The 19,180-nt window shown below is 41.0% G+C and overlaps 1 protein-coding gene across 18 annotated transcripts in view; it reads left to right on the top strand.

The window, feature by feature from the left end:
• The first annotated feature begins 28 nt into the window (after positions 1-28).
• PRRC2C (proline rich coiled-coil 2C) overlaps positions 29-19,180 on the top strand; it is a 77,210-nt gene continuing 58,058 nt past the window's right edge. For all 18 annotated transcript variants that reach the window (XM_075760276.1, XM_075760292.1, XM_075760293.1 and 15 more), the window contains exon 1: positions 29-248. The gene's annotated coding sequence lies outside the window, so the exon portion shown is untranslated. The remainder of the gene's footprint in view (positions 249-19,180) is intronic.

The raw sequence follows: 19,180 nt of genomic DNA, 5'->3' as shown, positions 1-19,180 counted from the left end.
GCCCGACTGCGGCACGGCGTGGTCACGTGAGTGGCGGCGCGGGGGCGGAGCCGGCGAGCGGGTGCGCGCGCGCGCGCGCGGCGCGGTGAGGTCAGACGTCGTTGGCGCCGGCTTGGCCGCCCGCCATCTTGGCCCCTGTGTGGAAGCGGCTGAGGCGCGGCGTCGCGGCGCCGGGAGCGGCAGCGGCCTCGCCGAGTCCGGGAGCCCCGGGTAAGGCCGGAGCGCCGGCCCGCCCCGCTGCGCGCCAGGTAAGCGGCGGCGCCTCCGTCTTCCGCAGCGCCCCGCGGGCCTGCGGCGCGGACCAGGCGCCGGGAGGAGCGGGCGAGCGGCCTGCGCCGCATGGCCCCGGGCGGGGGCGGCTTCCGCCTGGCCTGGCGGCGGCGGCGAGCCCGTGGCCGGCGGGGAAGGGGGTGCCCCTGGGGGCCGGCACCTCGCTGCCCGCCGCGGCCGAGCGGATGGAGACGGCGCGGCAGTGGGCCGCGGCGGGCGGGCAGGCAGAGCGGTCTGCTCCGCGCCGCTGGGCCGGGCCGCGCCGCACCGCATTGCTGCCTGGGGCCGGCCGCACCCCGCGCCGGGCACGACGCCGGGCCTCGTCCGGCGGCGGCGGCGGGAGGGGGCTGCCGTGGTGGGGGCGGCTGAGGGCTGCTCTTGCGGGTGTGCTGCTTTTTTCTCCCGCCCTCCTTCCCGTCCCCCATTTCCCCCCCATCCCCTTCTCTTTTTAACGACTCCAGGTCTCTGTATCTCGAGGGAGATTACTCGAGAAACGTGCCGTCCCCTTCGTACGTTTGCGCTCACTTTGTGGCTGTGATTCTTCCTCCAGAAACGCGGGAGGAGGGGAGCCTTTTCTTACGGGATGCTGGAGGCACATGCAGGGCACGGTGCTTTGGTTTTCTAATTCTGAAATACTCATCCACAGTTCTTGAGATGTACAGTAAAAGGCTGCTCCTGGGTTATTTGATGTAGGACTGAGTGAAGCACCGGTCAGGAAGGTATTGTTTCTGCTCCTAGGGACAAGATTGGTAGGGGTGGGCAGAGTCAGGGGTGTTTTTATTGATAGCGCTTAAAGGATGGTGTAAGCATGGTTAGATGACATGGCTAAAATTCGGGCAGCCAGTCTGCAGTGGGGATAATGGGAACCGTCACCTAGGGATGGATGCAGGAGTTGAAAATCTGGAGGCCCAGATAGTTTCCAGTTCAGGCATTCTTTATGGGGAAGGGGAGCTTGTATGAGAGCCTAGTGCTGGACATTGAATGGAACATTTTTTGATTTCTTTAATTTTTGTGTCTCATGTGTTTTGTAAGGTTGTTCCTTTGTGAAAGGTCTTGAACTCTGTATCATTGAGGAAGGACTATTTTTCCTTGTCGCTCTCTGATTAGCTGTGTCAGATGGGCACGTTAATAGAAATTAGCGTTATTTCTAACAGAAAGAACGGGACTCTGATTTTTAATAGCTTTGTTTCTTCTGCAGTGAGGCATCAGGCCTACCCGTTGTCTAGTCTTAAGACCTCTGCTCAGACAAGAAACTACTTTTGAAGGAGGAAACAGGACATGATCTCATTTCTCTATCAGTGAGAAACAAAAGGATTACCGTTTAATACTGACTGCCAGGAGCTGAATGGCTGTCAATTTTCTTTTGATTACATAGTCTAGAGAATTTTTCTTCAAAGATAATTTTAAGGTGGTTTAGTGCAACTCTTACCCACTGAATCTCAAAGTTTTGGGAGTTCTTTGAACTTGGTGAATGTTCAATGAAAAGGCAATTTTTCCCTCAGAATATTGTGCTCAGTGAGTGAGGAGTATGACTCCTGTGGTGGAAGTGTGTGCTTGAGGTGGCTGTTTAAACTGAAGTGAGAACTGGCATAGGTCAGTGCTTGTGTGTGGAGACTAGGATTATGTGTCTCTGTCACCTAGAACTCTACCTTAGTGTATGTGTATTTCCTGCATAAAGTGTGTTGATTTGGTAAATAATAGCTTGTAAAATATATATAAATTAATACATAGTCATTTCTGTGAGTTTTGCTAATAGAAATATTCTGTCTCTTTGCAGTTTAGTAGCAACTTATAATTTGTTTATTCTTATTTAGACTTCATTAACAGGACCCAAGGTTTTTGTAGAGCAACCTGTAAAAAAAGTTACATCAATCTACATCTTTAACTTGGTTGCTGGAGTCCTTGGTCAATGGTACAGACTTACAGTACGAGTCTTCTGTAGGTCCTGTTTTCCCACAAAGTGAAAGTGAAATGGGCCACGAAGAGCAAGGGAAAGATGACACAGTTCGGAAGGGAGCTCTTGTGTAGGTTTTCTTTTGTCGGGATGAATGCTGTTTGTCAATAAAAAGAAGGAATGTAAGTCAAAGCAGTGGGTAAGTTTTATGGAGTTGACTTCAGCCAGGTGTCCTAGGTTACTGAAAGTGCAAGCCCTTTATCCAGAATATTTTCCAGGCTAACGGGAGTGATGTGAAAGTGGAGAGAGGATGGAACATGTAGCCCAAATACCATACAAGGATGGTGTAGATAAAAGGCTTAGATGTGGAGATAGAAGTAGCTCCTTGCTACTTCTTGCAGAAGGATTAAACCCTTTTATAGTGTGCTCTTGCAGAGGAATAAACCCTTGCCTAGCATATTGGATATGTGAGCGAAGAAAAAATATTCCTCTGATCCTTCTGTTGAAGGAAGAGTGGGACATCTTCAGAGGCCGTATACAGTAATGGAGGGTTTGAGGGGAGAGGGAAAAAAAACCTCCGCCCTGAAAATGCACCGCCTTTCCACTAGTTGGGGATGGATGTTGGGCTTGTAATGACGGGACTGCTGGTGGTGTTTTACTGGTAGAACCAGTTGTTCGTCTTCTGTAGCAAATTTTTTCTTCGCTCAGCTTCATGCCCTCATTTTTTGGGGGGATCTGGGTTTCACGAAACCCCATGGAAACTTCTTATGGGTGAAAGCAGGTGTAAAAATAAAAGCTGAGATTTGTGTGAAGAGGTGGAGAAAATAATACTGTATGTGTGTTGGTGAAATGAAAACTGAATGGACAGAAGTCTTAAAAAAATGCATAAAAAGCAGAGGAAGATGAAATCCTAATAAAAATCAGATGAAGACAGCTCTTATGTCTATGAAGAACAGGCTAACAGAAATAGACTGTTTTTATTACAAATACCTCAACCATTACATAACATTCTAACTAAATGCTAATGAACTAGTCTGTTACGGATTGCAAACACATATTAAAGGGAGAAGCTGTCCATCGTTCACATTGTTCATTTTTTTATATATCTGACGCTGTCTTGATTAATGGTAAAATTATAGTGCAGAATCAATATTATGTATCTTCAATCCAAAGTATGATGGCGATAAATTTTAACTGATATGTATTTGAAAATATCGTGGGGTACGCTTTCATGGGTTTACAACATCAGAGACAGGAATTACTGCAGTTTAGATTCAAGTACATCAAATGCACAAGTAGTGCCTGAAGAACTGTGGCATTACCCAGCGCCTAGCAACTGAGAGAAGAGGGGGTCTATTAAATATCTCTTTAAATCCATGTACAACTGACTCCAAAGTGAAATGGCAGTTTTACTCAATTTTTAGTTAGTTGGGATATAAGATGTAGTTCATCGTGCTCAGAGGTGCCAAATGGTTTTTTTATAGTAAAGCCAGCAATGGCTAGGTTGCCCATTTTTTGTGCAGTGCTTGCTTAAGCTAGCAAATCAAACTTCCTCTGCTTAGAAAAGCAAACCTTTTCAGGCTATTCTTATTAAATCATGTAAACAGCTACAGCTTGTTTTAAAATTAATATTTTGTAAGCATGTGATCTTAATATTACTAGATTTTAGTGTTTGTAAATTTTAACTTACACTTTAAAATTGTGACTGTAGACTTAAATTGTATTTGCAGGAATAATAGTTTAAGTTATTCTTGGGAAAAGAAGCATTATTTAACTGTTTTGAATCTTCAGCTAAGGTGGAAGTACAGGAACAATTATTTTCTCCCAATTTAAGACTTGATATGCTTTAGGATTCAATTTATTTCTTCTATTTCAAACAAACTGCATATTCCTCTGAAGGACCTCACTGTCTTTAGATCAATGCATTGATGCTTTCATTTTGAAAAAATAAATTATTGTATTTGCAGGGCTTGTTTTATAATAGTGTTTAGGACATTCTGTGCTTCCTGTACAAATGTATCTAGGTGTATATATAGGTGCACAGCAGAAGTGTTCTAGTGAGAAGGAACAATAATGTTTTCTGTTGCCAGTGTGTATAAATAGTCTGTAGGAAAGGATGTGTTCTAGTAAGAAAAACTTGCCTTTGGCTTGTGATATAACTACTTGGTTAATTTGCTGGAATCACTTTGGTTAGGAGATGTTTTTCATGCCACAAATCAAGCTATTGGCATGGACAGAGCTTTGTAGTATGCACTTAGCTTTGGATAAAGAAAAGTTTCTTTGTAAGTGTTTTGATAATATATATTGAGCCTTCTTAATTATTTACCTACTGCATTTTGAAAGCAGAGTATCAAGGGACACATGGGATTATTTTTTTTTTTTTCTAAGCTGAATAAACAGAACCAAGATCAACTGAAGATGTTAAACTTCATCTGTAGCCATTTGGCAGATGCAAGTTAACTTGCATGGAAAATGGGTTCTGTAATGCTGAAAGGCAGATTTATAAAGCTGGGTATGCTGATAAGGCTTTTCTAATTTAGTTCCTCATCTTTATCTCTTTTTTTTTTCCCCTAACAAAACATGTACAGATCCAGTCTAAAGCAGAGGACTGAAGTTGACCATTGCTTAATTAACGAGTTTTGTCCAGAACTGTTGTCAGTGTGGTTTTGCAGCTGTATCTCTTACACGCTGAGCATTTTTTCAGTGGAGGAGGAGATGGTCTATGGTCCACGAAACTGGAACTGTAAATCACAGGGAAAATCAACTAACCAGACATCCAGAGGATAGTAGGCAGCAGATAAAAGAGACGGAGCAGCCATCGGCTCTCTCCAAGCTGGACCAGACCAAGGAGCAAATTCTACCACCTTTGTGTGCACAGGAGGGAAGTTTTTGTTATTGATGCTGTCAGTTGTGTATTATAAGCTGGTACATTTGGCAACCCTGGCTGTCACAGTGGTTGTATCTTTGATAGCCTTAAAAGCAAATACGCTGTAACATCTCTTAATACAGAGGAGAAATTATCATTATTTTTGATGTAATTGAATCAGGAATATGGTAGGAGTTACAGGCAACACAAAATTTGGGTATTGAGCCAGGTGAGAGGTTTTGAAGGTGGCTACAAGTAGCTTAAGTCATTACATAACTGATTAGAGTAACTGTTTTGAACAGGGTTTTTTTTATTGTGCTAAGGTTGTACAGAACTCTGTATAAAATTGTTTATTTGGTAGATTCCTACTGTTGATAACTGTGCTTCTATTTTCAGGTTGAATAACAAAATATTCAAACTTTTTGTTTGAATAACAAAAGTCTCTTGAAGGTGAACAGGAAGAAGTTGGAAAAAATAGCTAGAGAAGAGGGAATTCATTTTGGCACAGCTGTTCTAAAGAGGAATGAAAGTCCTTAAGGATGTAGCCCTAGAGTGGTTCTTGTGTACTTCCAAAATATTCTGAAAGAGCTCGTGAACAGAAGAGCTTGCCTGAATGTTATTTCAAAGCAGCATCTGATTTCTGAAGCCCAAAACCTTAAATGTAACTATCTATGTTCCGTAAGGACTGATCTATGAGTAGGGGCTTTGGAAAAACAAATTTTGTATAAAACCTTTTACTTATTTGTAGCTCAGGTAAGGGATACTTTAAAAGTGCAGAAAGGTATGACGTGGAGAGAAATGCACTACTCGGTGAGTTGTGGTTCCTTGGGAAGAATGCTGAAACTAAGTGGTGGTTCCTCTGTCACAAAATGTTAATTATGACAGTGGGACTTGAAATTGTCATAAAGGAGCAGGAAATGGAAGTGTTGAAAAAGATTCTTCGAGTTACAGCAAGGAATGGCTTTACATTTCTCTCTTAATCTGTCCTGCCCTCTTCCACTGTCCAATTCAACATGGGGTGGTCGAGGAGGGTTGGAAATATGCCACCAGTTTAAATGGCATTGTTTCAGAGTTTGTAATAAAGTGCAAGGGATTTTGCAGTAAGAGTATTAAAATGAAAGGGGAGAATGAAACAGTGGAGCAATGGGTAATTTCAAATGGCTGTAACTTCTGCTGCTCATCTGTTCGGAATCTTGTCTATTTTCATGTACCCATTGATTATCTTTCATCAGCTTCCTAAAAGGAAGTGTTTTGCACCAAACACTGTGACTGACTTAAGGAGTCAACTCTTGTTCAGCTCAGCTGTTGTTTCTGGTAACTTACCCCAGACAGCCGCCTGCAGAAGAACAGATCCTGAGTGCTGTTCAGCCTGCATCTGGAATTAGATCTGCTGAAGTGCAGCTGGAAGGGAACCACAGCTTGCTGGTACTCTGTATGTTTAGAAAGAAGAGAAAATCTAGTAATGTGTGGAGACTTCTTGCTCATACCTTTTTTTGCTGTAGGGTGCAGGCAATTCTGTTTCCTTTATTCTTGCAAATGGATCCTCAAACCCATCATCATCACCACCAGTTCTGATTGTTCTTGCTGTGCAGTTAAATCTAAATGTAGCCAGTCCAGAGAAGTGCAAAATGTTTGAATATTTTCAGCACCCTCATTTGAACAGACACAGGAACATCTGTATATCATCAATTGTGTCGCTTCTTTTGCAGCCCCACTGAGGACTTCCCTTTTGCTGCCCTGTTCTCAGCCTGACAGCAACTGCTACTCAGGATGCCACTAAGGAGAAGACTCCCCACGTCGCTTTCTTTGTCCATGGGGACAATGGCTATGCTAGTGTTTTTGCCTTTTCAGGCTTCTGCCAGGTGGTGTGATGCAGTTGAGGAAGAAACAAAGTCGTATTTATGGCAGCATGCTAAGTGCATCTGTAATTTTTTTAAGGGACTGTTTGTGATCTTAAACATTAACAGATGCTTTGCAGAGAGCAGCTGAGGTCAGGATAAACTGACCTAAATAAGTTTGTAAGAAGCCTAGTGAATAGTTACAACTTTTTCAGTTAAAAAAAAATTCTGATAGGTAAGACAGGTCGGATTAGTTTTCTGTGTTCAGAGAAAAGCACTGCCTACCAACCTACTATTTGAATACTCTGTTTTGATAGCAGGTACATGGCTTTTTTCTGCAAGAATTTGCCTTAATTTATTCCCTTATCTTTTTCTCAAATAAGCAATGATTCAGTTTTGAGAGCTTTGAAGTTTTCTTATTCTTCTAAATAATGGAAATTTCTTTAATAAATGCTTTTGCAAATCTTTAAAATAAAAATCTCATTTGGCATCTGCAAGTTGAAAAGCTAATTGGGTGAAAGCACTTACATTGTACTGTTCCCAGAAGTAATGAGAATGCATCTCATTATGATGCTCTCTCTAATTGTATAGAAATTGTTCTTTTTTTTTTCCTTTTTTTTCTGGTCCTGGCTTCCTTCCAGCACTTCAAAACTCCTGCCACAATTAAAAATTTACAGTTTTTAAAAAGTTTCTTAACCAACTGCATGAAACTGGAAAATCAAAAATCCATCTTGCAAAAAATTTGCTCTAATGCCTACTAACAAAGAAATAAAGACTTGTAAAGCAATTGTCAGGCTAAGAAGGAATAAAATAGCCTGCCTTAAAAGTGAGCTGCAAAGAAGTTTTGGGACTTAAATTTTCAGAAATGAATACATTTTTAGTTGAAATGTATTTGGTAATCTTGCAAAACATCTAAATTATTCTAATTTATGTTTGAGGATTATCAGTACATGGCAAGAATAGCTGTGTTAGTGCATTAGCTTTATGGTGTGCTAGTTCTGACTTACGTGTGGCACGCACTGTCAGTCTCTTTACTGGAATATCTTGACAAATCCTTTCTGGCAAAGAAGCTGTTTAAATGTACTTTGATAACTTGAAAATGGGCTGTACTTGAAGGAATGCTTCTATTACAGTACAATTGTTAGTAGTTGCTAATCTTTGTCATTTTCACTTGAGCTGTGTTGGTGCCATTATTTTTCCCACTAGTCTAGTTTATGTAGAACAAATGAATAAAGGAGGTAGCCTTCATTGGTTTTACAAGCGTCTACAGCCATATTTTACGTGGTCACTATACCCCACTGGCCCAATTTTAGTCTAGTAACGGTGTCCTCATGTGATGCAGATAGTAGTCTTTTCAGGTTCTGGAAGCTTTTTATTCATCTATCAGTGAGAAACAAGATTAATTTTACATCGCTGCTTTGTAGTGCCTCCACCAGAACTGGGAATTGCTCTGAAAAGAATTGAAAGCTCATTCCACTAGCCTGTCAGTCATGACTATTTGAGTTTGCCAGCAGACATACAGAGAACTATTTCTTTAAGCATGAGTCCACGTTTACCTCAGTCATCAGTGGGAAGCTATCTGGGACAAATGCAACCTTCCAAAACCGTACCTATAAGGACAGAAGTAAGATATGTTGGATCAGCGTTGAGGTTGGTGTGCTTATGCCAAGATCATTCTGGTCCATTCCAGTGGAGGTGAATGCTGAACCCAATGTGCATTTGGTCTAGCGTCACATATGGGGTTTCTGATCCTCTTAATTTTATAGTGCCTGTGACACATGCAACTATGGTGTACAACTTCAACCTTTAAGTCCATTCTCTTTATTATTTGGTTGTATGCAAATTCCATCAGTATATTAGTCTAAAGATCTATCCCTCATGTTGCAAATAAGCTTCAAAAAATGACCAAAGTAAATTTTCCAATCTCAGAAGCCAATTTAGAATTGCTTCTGTCTAGATCTTTTAAGACAGGTTTTTTTTTTCTCTTGCTACACAGAAGATTAGACTTAAGGCTGAGTCTGGACATTGTGTATTTCACTTCTTGAAGGTACTTGAATGCTAGAGTAAGAGAGGGGATTTCTGTAGGAGTATTGTGTGCCTAAAGGTCCTGCTGCTGGAGATAGCAGATGTTGGATTTTCAGTTCAGAATTGTGATGTAAATATTCTAAGCACAATGGCTTTTAGGGAGCTTGTGTATTTAATTTAGTATAAGCTGTGTAGTTACTCTTGAATTTACTCAACTGTGCTTTAGGTGTTCGTGGGGAGAGTATGCGTGGCTTTGCATGAGTGGTGGAACATGGAGGTGCAGTGGTGAGTTTAATGATGTTCAAGTTGTACGCAATAGTACAGGGGTTTTTTGTTAAAACTCTCTGGTGATACTTGTACCATTTTTCATTGTTTAACTTGTGGTAATTCAAAGGATTACATTCTACTACTGTTATTTTATGAAATTCTGGAAATAGTGTTTAATGTGACAAGCGGGGGGGTGGAGCTTTGGATCTTGTAAATTTATCATCTGTACTCAGGCTGAAGATACGAAATACATTGAAGGGAGTTTCTTAATTCGACCTTGTTTGATACTTGATACTTTTTAACATTTATTTCTATTTTAATTGTAAACTTGCCTTCAAAATACAAAGCTTTGTCCTTCCTTTACAGTGGATGTAAATTGGCTAGAAAACTGACTAGGAGGAGCGTAAACCTTAATGTAAAGACGTAGGAGCAGTAGTCTGAGGAGATGCTTTTCCCTGCTGGGCAGAAGGGCAGGGGTTGGTTGTTAGTGGGTCCTGAACTCCCCTTGGGTCACCTGTTCATCTGCTGCTGGTTAGTAGGTGTCTGCACTCCAGGCCTCATTCCCTGCCTGTTGCTTGGAGCAGCTGTTCTTTCTTCGGTCTCTTCTTCGGTGGGGATGTGCTGCCTCCTTCCAGATTTTGTTTGTTGTCTGGGCAGCCCCAATGAGTCTATTTGTATCTTAGTAGCTACAAAGTAGAAGTTAAATATGTTGCTGGCTCTTGGTGAGCTTCTGAATGGTAACAGTGAAACTAGCCATAAAAAGTTGCTAGCTCTCAGGTAATTTGAGTCGCAGGGTGGGAACCTCAGCTCAAATCCTACCCTGTAGGAACTTAATTCCCATTGGCTGTAGCAGGAGATAGATGCCCAAATATATTCGGAAGTGTTGTGACTTTAGTCTAAAATTTAAACTGAATTTTAATTTCAGTTCATCAGCCTCTTCCAGCCTTTGGTTGGACTTGATGATCTTAGAGGTCTTTTCCAACCTTAATGATTCTATGATTCCAGTGAGAGGTGGTGCCAGTGCTTTGTCCTTCCAGCTTTTTTCCTTGGAAAAGGGGTCTTTTGTGTTTTTTTTTTTCCTTGTTTGGTTTTTGTTTGGTTTGGTTTTCATTTGAACCACTTCTTTACTATCTTCATTTTGCTTGATATGATAAGGATTTAAAGACCTGCATAGGATGTTATCACAGCTAAAATAGTTCTGTGCAGGGCTTTGGAGAGAATTTGCTTTATTTCAGTATGTGACCATCTCTTTGCAAAGATGACAAGGAAGTTTTTCGAAAAATGTTAGGTAGTCATTGGTTGGTTTTAGTACTTATCAACATTTAAAACATGCTGTCTTTGTACATCTCAAACATGGATTTTTGTTTTTTCATAATTTGTAATGTGCCTTCTGTAGCCAGTCTTATCCTATTTATTTTAAATATTTCATTGATAGCACTTTGTTCATTTTAACTTTGACTCTCCTCTAGTGATAAAACTGTGTTTGTCTCAAGTGTGAAAGAATCTACAGCCCAAAGAGTAATTAAAAGTGTAAATATAAAGCTAAACTAAACACAGGTATTACATCTTCTGCATGTGCAATAGTTGAGAACTGAATAAGAATTTTAGGAAGGTGCTTACTAATTTCAGCATTTTGTTCATAAGTATAGCTGTATTGATGTTTTAGTGCCTCTTTACGTTATCTCTTTCCTTCCTTCTAAAAGGCAAAAGTAAATATAAGAGCTGTGTTGACAAACAGCTACTCTTATCCAATAGAAAGTGGAAGACCACAACTGGGCCACTGGTGTAAAACATGGAAGAAAGCGGCATATATAAACGTGGAAAGCATTGCATCCCTGGGTAATGGTATTGCCTTAGATAATATTTAGATAGTATGCGTCAAAATATTTAATGGCTTTATTTGATACTCTGAATATAAACATGCAAAAAAAAATTATCTCCAAACTAAATGAAATTAAAACTGTCCTTTTCCCAGAGTTCTTAGCTAGCTGTATGGGCATCATTCTGCTTGTGAGGGGAGAGGACTATAACCTCTCTGTTACTTGAGGTCACTTCAGAAGGAGAAGATCTCATAAACAGTACAGGTGTCAGAAATTATCTTAGCTAAAATAAAGAAGCTGTGTGACTCATGAAAATATTTAGTGCTAACTGCATGAAGTCCAACAAGGCCAAGTGCGAGGTCCTTTCCATGAGTCAGGGCAATCCCAAGCACAGATACAGGCTGGGAGGAGAATGGATTTAGAACAGCCCTAGGAGAAGGACTTGAGGGTATTGGTTGATGAAAAGCTCAACGTGACCCAGCAAAGTGCGCTTGCAGCCCAGAAAGCCAACCGTATCCTGGGCTGCATCAAAAGAAGCATGAGCAGCAGGTCAAGGGAGGTGATTCTGCCCCTCTACTCCACTCTGGTGAGACCCCACCTGCAGTACCGTGTCCAGCTCTGGGGGTCCTCAACAGAAGTAGTATGTGGACCTGTTGGAGAGAATCCAGAGGAGGGCCAAAAAGATGCTCAGAGGGCTGGAGCACCTCTGCTATGGAGACAGGCTGAGAGAGTTGGGGTTGTTCAACCTGGAGAAGAGAAGGCCTTCCAATAAGGGAGACGTTATAGCAGCCTTCCGGTACCTAAAGACGCCTACAGGAAGGCTGGAGGAGGACTGTTTACAGAGGCATGGAGTGATAGGATGAGGGGTAATGACCTTAAGCTGAAGGAGTAGATTTAGATTAGATATTAGGAAGAAATTCTTTACTGTGAGAGTGTTGAGGCACTGGAACAGGTTGCCCAGAGAAGCTGTGCATGCCTCCTCCCTGGAAGTGTTCAAGGCCAAGTTGGATGGGGCTTTGGGCAACCTGGTCTAGTGGTGGAGGGTGTCCCTGCCCACGGCAGGGGGTTGGAACTAGATGAGCTTTGAGGTCCCTTCCAGCCCAAACCATTCTATGATTTTTGACAGGTTTATTGCCAGTGTGAGTTATCCTGTCTGTGGCTTTTTGATCCCTTGTTACATGGGCACATTTAAAAAGATATGCCAATCATGATTGATCCTATGGATCAAGCTTCTTTTGGCAGGGCTGTTCCACAGGAATATGATCTCTGTGCGTGTTAAATGAAATATTCATGCACATAGTTAAATATATATTCAAATCTGTGGATAGAGACAAATTTGAGGTTTGCATGGTTGCTGTCCTTTTATCTGTGGGTTTTTACTCCAGCCAGCTGCTCTTAACTCATTTTTCCTTTTGTTCTCAGGAATGCACTGGATAAAAATGAATAGAACTGATGGATTATTTTAGTCCATGCTAATGTTTTTCTGCTGCAGGATGTGTCCTGAAAGTTTATTTTAAAAGTGTTAGTCACAGCTATTAGTGCCATCTTAGACTTGAGAGACTCCTAATAAAAGTTCCCTGAGATGTTGTGGTTTGTTACTGGTTGTTCTGTTGGAAGGCCATATTGTAAGTGACTAGTATTTCTCACAGAAGACAATTCAACAAGCTGCCTTATTGTCTTTTTAAGGCAGCAAAAGATTTGCTTGCTCTATAGATTGCTGGTTTAAACTAACATATGCTTTGTGGTAAAGTTAGTTTCTGTGTAGACTTTTTGTGGGTGGCTAATTTTGGTTGTTTTTCATTGCTTAGCTTAGTAGCTCTATTTAGACTGTTGTTAGGTGTCTCTTAGAACTGATGCAGACATATTTGTGGATGCTCATTTCTGGCATCCACAGACTGCATTTTTATAACATGCATCTGTGGGATAATGTCCTAAAATGGCTTGCTTCTGTCATGCTCTGTTTTCCACCTGACATATCTAGTTTTGGTAGTGTTTTGGAAGGACTTTCTTAAGCTTTAAAAGGGAGTAATTTGAGGAATGATAGAACTAACAAAGCCTGCTTTGCCACGGCTTTGTCTCATGCTTTGATTCTAAGGAGCAAAGCTCACTTTGATTTTCTGTTTGGTGGCCATTAACAATACTCCTCTATAGATTGTCTAGCGCCTCAGGGATCGGCCTATGCTACAGTTTTTCCTCTGACGTGATATGTGCAGAAGAGATGGTGATTAAAAGGGTTTTCTTTCCTACTCAGCCACCTACCTTCACAGAATTTATAGAATCAGTGTAATCTTTGCATTGTGTACCCTCTTTCAAGCTCTGCTGAAAACCAATGAGCACAAAATCTAGCGATGGGGAAGAAAAATGGAGATGGAAATGCTTATTAGCTTGGCTTTCTGAGAAAATAAAATTTAGTATGGATGTTGCTCAAGAATAAATTGTAGCGAGATCTACCCAGAACTCTTTGAAGATCTGGAGAGCTTCTGTTCTTGTAGGTCATAGAGCCGTGTCTGAAGCATGTGAAATAGAAGCCTAGAAGTCCCCAAAATCTTTGTTAAGCAGACTGAAAATTGCAGTAACAACCTACTTGACAATGAACCCTACTGCAAATTGCTCTTGGAGAGGAGGGAAATCCTGACCTTAGAAGCTTTTATTATTAGAAACTTTGATTTGACAGAGACACTTACTACTTAAGTGTTACCGGAGGTTTTTGAAGCTTGTTTTCATGTCATACGAAGCTGACTAGTGCTGAAGCTATTAAGAATTCTTAGTAGTGGAATAAATGATCCAAACATTTGTGAGTTTCCTAAAAACTGGGTCTGAAAACCCCAATTGTAGAAAGATGCTTTGGACGTTAAAAAGTTGTAAATATAAGGTCATCAATAAGAGATTGATTGTTAGTGTGTATTGTTTATAAACATCCATGTCAGAGAACTAAAGTCAGTATGTTTAATTGTAATTCCATTTGTTGTTTGTGTGCAAGCTTCTCTGCACAAACCCACATATTCAATAATTATACAGTATTTTTGAGTGTTCATTTAAAATATCAGCCTTCCTTGATAGTGGATTACAAATAAAGCATGAAGAAGACTTTTTTGGGTTCCACGTACATTGCATCCAGTATCCTGTGTTTTTCTGTTTTAAATTGACTTTGTATTTCTGTCAATGATCTAAATTAGTCTCTTCTGAAGATCACACAGTTGTTTTTCAAATTTAATATCTAGCTGCAGATTATTCTTAGGTTTTACAGTTAGGAGGCAACTTCTTCAGTGAAGTTCTAGAGTCTAAATATGCCAGACTTAGAGTTGAAATGAAACCTTTCTTTTCTAGCTGACATTTCTAATGCCACACTATTTATCTGGGGTTTTGAGCACAATTGCCTTTTGAAATTAATAACACTGAATTTGTGAACATCTGCCTGTAACATCAATCGAGCATGTGGCAAAAAAGCTTCATTTTTCAGTTGTTGTATTTAGTTCCAGAACTTACCAGAACCACATTCTTCAGTGTGCCAGAAACAAAGCTATTCTAAGAAAAGTGGAGTTATGACTGGATACAAATGACAAATTTGTATATGATGAGGTTTGCGCCTTAACCACTTTCTTTAATGTACTTAAAATAGTGTATGGAAAGTCTTTCTGGATTTTTTTTCTTGTTTTCTGTTTTGAGAGAGGTGCTAATGTGTCCCAGTTATGAATAAACTTTCATGTAGTGGGTTTTTTTATGATGTTTCCCACTTCACAGATGGGCATTTGAGGCACTGAGAGTTGAAGGTTCTAGGAAATCTTCAGCAAGGAAATCTTGAATGTTGTGCTTTGTCTTAAGTCATTCCAGCCCATCCTTCTCCAAATTTAGCCAAAGTATAGCCCTTGGGGTGGAGGTGGCATGGACTGGGTGTTGTAACTGTGTTGAATAGGGAATGTGGGAATTATTCCAGTATTTACTTAATGTTTTTAAGACTTTAAAATGCTGGAAAGTTAATGTACAGGTTACCTGTCATAACTGATTGTGTGCTTGTAGGCTAAATAGGTGTGGGATTTAAGAAGATAGGACTGCATAAAAGGTAACTAATATTGCTGAAGAAGTCTCTCGACATGTTACACTTGCGTAAAAACTAGACTTTTGTCTAGAGGTTTAAAAATACAGCATATAAAATATGGATCTAGAGAGTTTGTCATGCAATTGTCTGTGCTTACATCAGCTAGGATAGGATGTTTGAAAAATACAAGGAATAGTGTGTGCTGTGCCTCAAATGTATACAGAAACATATTAATCGGAAGACCATAACATAGAGAATGCAGTTGTTTCCCATGGCAGTAGTAACAGTTGATCTGCCCCTGCCAAAAACTGAGGATAAAGCAGCTAACTTTCTATCTGAACCTTTACCCAACGCTCTTCCCCTTTCTATGCCTGTCTACTTCTTCACCAAGACAAGAAAAAATACAGCTTTACACAGAATGCTTTTCTGTTCTCACGTGTATGTAAAACTGTTTTTTCATATGTATAATAAAACTAAAAAATACTGAAGTGAACATGGTGGGAGAGAAGGAAGGAAACCAGACGAGAATCGCTAAGTTGTTAATGTTTTAAACTTCTTGCCACTCCAGTCCTCAAAAGTCACCTCAAAATATGTAATACTTTCTTCCTTATTTAATCACATAAGAACTTCTTTTTATTCATCATTTCTCTACACATACTTTTGAGTTCATTGCAGGATCTAAATAAGCCAACCAGTTGCAGTCTGAAAAAACAGTCTGGTACAGAAATTACAGTAATAATTTTAACCTTACTATCTTAAGGCCACAGTGAAGGTCAGTTAACTTATTTGATAACATTACAGAGCAGCTGAAAGGTAATCTTTATTCCAGAATTTTGGGAGTATTGTGCCTTCTGTAATTACGCGTAATAGTAGCTGTAGTCATTCAAAATGAACTGTTGACTTGCTTAAATTTCTTAATAGTGCAGTGAACCCTGCCAGCTGCTGTTATTGCTTGTCTTGTACTGTTGCCTGTCCTTCTGTTCGCTATCATGGTAGTTATACAATTGTGGTAAGTAGTTCTGACATCTTTTATATGTTGCTACTGTTCAGAGGTATACAGCTGTCTCATGTTCATACTCATATGACAGTGAGTCTAAACCTAGCAGACAGCAGCACTTTGCTTTTAAGGATTTGACTAATAGAGTTCAGACTAACAGCTACCTTAGTGATAATAACAAAAGATATAAATATTAGGGCAAATTGGGAATCACTTAGTGAGTCTAGTGCTTGCCAACCTGTTGGATGCACAAATTAAACATGTCCCATGTTAAAATACCTTGTAGGTGGTGCTACAGAAGGAATGAGTCCAGTGCTGTGGTATAGGAATGTAGCGTATATTACTAAAGTTTGAGTGAAAAGGCAAAGGTCTTGGAGCTGGATACATTTCATATGGCTTGAAACCATGCAATTATCTCTTTGTAACTGTTGTTAGATGGCACTGGGGGCTTGCTTAATGTGTGACCTGGCAGGTATGTTTGTAGAGGGCCTCATGGGCTCTTCAGAGGGAGGATTTGTCATCCCTGGCTTGAGTACCTGGTCTTAAGTCTAATTTTGCAAGTATATCTTCTTTGGCAAGCAGTATCAGGTCTAAACTTAATTAAATATGAATATATTGACTGACCTAATTTAAAAGAGCACTGTTGGCAGTGCTTGATATGTTTTCTGCAAGTCAGAATACTGAGGAATGTGCAATTTCAATCAATTTGAAATACTCTTTCTTTTTCTTTGTAGTGTAACTTTGAAAAAACTTGTCAAACAGTATGAATTGTAATACTGTAAAAGGCATAGAGCTCAACTATAACAAGCAGACCGATTTTTGTAAATTTGACATGAAAAAAGCATTATTGGGGAACATGATTGCCACCTCCTGTTCTTTAAGCTATCAAAGGTTCTACAAAGAACAGTTGTTACAATTAAGATTTGTCCAACTATGAATTCTGTCTTATTCTGTAAAGAAGAGAGTTATGATTAAGATTTTCTGTGTTTGATCTCTACCAGAGGTGCAGGCTTTGGAAAGTATGACAAAAACTCAACATTATCTTAAACCATCCTCAAACTGCTTTCTGCTCTGCCTGCATCTGTTAGGGCTTCACTGCCTTTGTGAATTGGGGGCTGCAAGAAATGACCCGGGTCATATTTTTCTCTTCCCCCCCCCCTCCTTCTTTTTTCTTTTTAGCCAACTTCTTGGTTATTCGTGATTGTGAAGCTACTTCTTGTTCAGAGAATCTGAGGCTGGGTTGAGTCTTGGGACTGAAAATTAAAACTGTGTACAAGTTCTCACTTGAGCATGCAAGTATAGCTAAGTATCAAGTAATTATAGAGTATTACTTGATATGGTTATATGCACACCTGAAATCTTGTTTGCCACCCATGCATTGCTTATAATTATATTCCCAATATCTTCCCCTCCAATGCTGCAGGATGATTATGGTGGACTCTTTATCATAAATACAAGTCTGGGAGCAGCAAGTAACAGGAGAATTGAAGGGAAAGAATCTACCAGGCTCTTTCACAGACATTTTGCTGAAGACCTTATGATAAACTGAATTTCCTCATAGAAGAATAGGCTAATGCAAGGCCTTATGTCTGATTTAGACTCCAGCTTGATAAACTAGTCTGTCTGGATTCAGGTCTCCAGACTAGCTGAAAGTAGTTGCATGGCCATGAATAATAATAATAATAATAGCAAAGCTTGACATGTTGTTGAATTGCAAATAAGTACTGGGGCAGCTGTGAACAGTGAATGGTTGCTTGAAATCTGCTTGACTGATAGCTCCAAAGATAAGCTTGTCTGAATTCATATATCAGGCTGGTTTGTTTTTTTCTTACCTGTGCCTGTCATGACGTTTGAGTACTGAGCTGTGGCTTCCAGTGAAACCTTGCATCCTCAGTATGTAGTTTTTTTGGATAGATAAGGGACAGCCTAACAGTCACATCCAAGGTCTGTGTTCTGATTACGTAGTCCACTTGGTGAGCTGGGTTGATCCTCCTTCCATTCTGTATTTCATATTTTTGGATGACGTGAGGAATGGCTGTTGGTGTAACACATGCTGTTAAAATAGCCAAATGCTGACTAATTTGGCAAAAAAATCTATGAGATCCTTTCTCCTTGGGAGAGGGGAGAATATATTTCTTAGCCATGTATGTGGCCCTGTATGAAACTGAAGACTGTCCCCTTTGCAACAGCCTGCATGAATTATAATAAAATAGCATCTGGCCCAAATCCTACTGGAGCTGGACCATCACAAGGTTATTTGCCATCTTCATTTCTTAGTCTTGTTGATCATGGTGTGGTGGGTTGACCCTGGCTGGGGGCCAGGTGCCCACCAGAGCCGCTCTATGACTCCCCTCCTTCACCTGACAGGGGAGAAAAAGTACAGCGAAAAGCTAATGGGTCGAGATAAGGACAGGGAGAGGTCGCTCACTAATTATCATCACGAGCAAAACAGACTGAACTTAGAGAGGGAATTCATCTGATTTATTACTAAGCAAAACAGAGTAGAGGAATGAGAAATAAAATCAAATCTTAAAATGCCTCCCCCCCACCCCTCCCATCTTCCTGGGTTCAACTTCACTCCCGGCTTCAACCTCCGCCCCCCTCAGTGGCACAGGGGGACGGGGAGTGGGGGTTAGGGTCAGTTCATCACACGATGTTGCTGCTGCTTCTTCATCCTCAGGGGGAGGACTCCTCTCATCATTCCCCTGCTCCAGCATGGAGTCCTTCTCATGGCAGACAGTCCTTCACGAACTTCTCCACCGTGAGTCTGTCCCACAGGGTGCAGACCTTCAGGAGCAAACTGCTCCAGCGTGGGGTCCCCACGGGGTCACAAGTCCTGTCAGCAAACCTGCTCTGGCGTGGGCTCCTCTCTCCACGGATCCACAGGTCCTGCCAGGAGCTTGCTCCAGCGTGGGCTTCCCATGGGGTCACAGCTTCCTTCAGGTGTCTCCACCTGCTCTGGCGTGGGGTCCTCCACAGGCTGCAGGTGGAATCGCTACACCCCATCATCCTTCCTCCATGGGCTGCAGGGGGTTCTCTGCTTTGGTGCCTGGAGCACCTCCTGCCCCTCCTTCTGCACTGACCTTGGTGTCTGCAGAGTTTCTGACATCTTCTCACTCCTCTCTCTGGCTGCAAAAGCCCTCCCTAACTGTTTTTCTTAAATATGT

This window comes from Balearica regulorum, chromosome 8, assembly GCF_011004875.1.
Source record: "Balearica regulorum gibbericeps isolate bBalReg1 chromosome 8, bBalReg1.pri, whole genome shotgun sequence".
In the NCBI taxonomy this organism is placed as follows: Eukaryota; Metazoa; Chordata; class Aves; order Gruiformes; family Gruidae; genus Balearica; species Balearica regulorum.
Note: the sequence above shows the minus strand (reverse complement) of the source record. Positions and strands in the feature narration are given on the sequence as shown.